Here is a 2,296-nt window from a genome sequence, read left to right as displayed (position 1 = left end):
GCTCTTCAAATGATTTTTCAAGATTTTCCCTGATGATAAGTTTAAATGCATGAAGTCCATAAGTTTAAGCAAAAGCCTTCATAGATAATGAAATAAAAAGAAATACAAGGCTAAGCAGAAAATATAGATAGCCAGGTCATTTTGTAAAGAAGACAAAATACAATGGCAAAGTTTAATGTTTGAGGTGTATGCAGACTTTTTACATGCCATATTTATATATATATATATATATATATATATATATATATACATACACATATATTCACTGTTTGGGTCCATGTTTTACCTACTAAAAATTGGCAAATTGCCCACTACCTGCAGAAGAGCAAATGCAGGAAAATAAGTACTAAATGAAAGGTCAGTCCACTTTCTAAGTTTGAAAATCAAAAGCGTTTTTAATATATCAATATTGAAAAAACATTGACTGGATTTAATGGCACTAAAATTACAAAGTCTGAAGAAGAAGAAATTAAGCTGAGGACAGCCACTGGATAGCAGATATTAGTTACTGGTGGTAAACTTTTCTACTCATGTTATGCTTAAGAAACTGTCCACCTAAACTTCTGGTGGGAGCCCAGATGTAGCAATTTGGTTTTCTATTTTTTATTTTCTTTTTTTTTTCTCTACTTCCAAAGATCAACCAACCAAATGTTCCAAGATGCAGCCTCCTCGTGTCTTCTCTTTGCAGCGTCTGCAACTTCGCTCTTTTTTCTTCCAGGTCTGGTCAGGGAGGTGCAGACTCCCCAGGACAGGGAAAACACAGCCCCTTGGGAAGGGAGGCTGGGGTTCCTTACCGGGCCTGCCCCAGACTAGGCCATATATGGAAATTTTATTGAAACTCATTACATTCCATTGCCAATACTTTGCTTATTAAGGGAAAAAAAAAACTTTAAAATCATTTGAACACAAAATATACTAGAATTACCTTAGTGTCAGAAACAATTTTGGGAGAAAACAAGAATCCAAATTTGAATTTTAAGTCAAGATTGGGTGACATTTCATTTTTTATTTTTTTACTGTGCATAAACTTAATTATCAAGAATATATTATCAAATCAATTTGACTTTTCTCTGCAGCAAAAAGCATTTAATGATAATGCTAATATTAAGGTCCATGAGCATTTTGAGATTTAATCGAAATGTCATGAAATATATTTTCATTACTACACATGTAGTTATACAAGAGATTTTAAAGTATGATTGAATGCATTGTTATTTTAGAGAGTTCCAACATACTAACTACTTAAAATACTGTTAACATATTAAATATTTCTTTTTAATATATAAATTTATAATAATTATGAGCATTATAGGATGTTCTAGAATAAAATTATGATACTAAAGGTTTACAGAGGGACACCACTAGTTACACATAGTGTGGGTATAAAAAATCTTTATTGGGGAAAAATTTACATGCCTGAAGTTTAAGTAGAAGAACATCATAATCTCAAAAGGTTAACCCTGAGCCCACAGTTTAGTCTTAGTATAGATGGACTGTATCCACCACGGCCAACTTTTCAGTAGAGATGTTTCCCCCATATTAATTACTTATTTATTGGGTCAACTGATAGGAAACAGTTGTATAAACATGTAAAAAATAGAAGTTTTCTGGTTGGGGGCGCCTGGGTGGCTCAGTCATTAGGCGTCTGCCTTCAGCTCGGTTCATGGTCCTGGGGTCCTGGGATGGAGCCCTGCATCGGGTTCCCTGCTCGGCGGGAAGCCTGCTTCTCCCTCTCCCACTCCGCCTGCTTGTGTTCCCTCTCTCACTGTGTCTCTCTCTGTCAAATAAATAAACAAAATCTTAAAAAAAAAAAAAAAGATGTTTTCTGGTTGAAAAGGAGGCCTGATAGAAGAAATGTCAAACAACAGTTCTTTGTATTAACCCACTCAAACCTACTGAGTCAGCTCTTTACTGATCCACCAAAAGAGAGAGGGGAATTAGCCTCCAAGATACTCCAGATCCACCCCTCCTTATGGTAGCCTTCAATGCTTATGGAACTATTTCCTTTCCCCCTTTTATCTCTGTTGTCACTTTAGGTCATGGAGATATTTGAGACATTTTCTGGGATGTGAGAATAAATAAAATCTCGTATAACTAGATCAGATGAAAAGTGACATATCCAACATTGTGAGGAAGTTACTTTATGAGCTGCTGCCTGGGAAAATCACTGGAAGTTGTTTGGAGCTTTTTGTCCCTATCTGTTAGAAAAGAAGAGAGATATTTACCACCTTCCCCTGGTCTCCCACCACTTTCCAAGATTGAATGCCATGCATTCTCATGGATAAGATGGACTGTT

At 35.8% G+C, this 2,296-nt stretch overlaps 1 pseudogene; it reads right to left on the bottom strand.

The window, feature by feature from the left end:
* Positions 1-539: 539 nt before the first annotated feature.
* LOC112819892 (small VCP/p97-interacting protein pseudogene) overlaps positions 540-2,296 on the bottom strand; it is a 5,768-nt pseudogene continuing 4,011 nt past the window's right edge.

Source organism: Callorhinus ursinus, unplaced genomic scaffold (genome assembly GCF_003265705.2).
Source record: "Callorhinus ursinus isolate GAN/ISIS: 27379988/994484 unplaced genomic scaffold, GSC_fseal_2.0 scaffold1, whole genome shotgun sequence".
Taxonomy (NCBI): Eukaryota; Metazoa; Chordata; class Mammalia; order Carnivora; family Otariidae; genus Callorhinus; species Callorhinus ursinus.
This window is presented reverse-complemented; position numbering and strand designations above follow the sequence as displayed.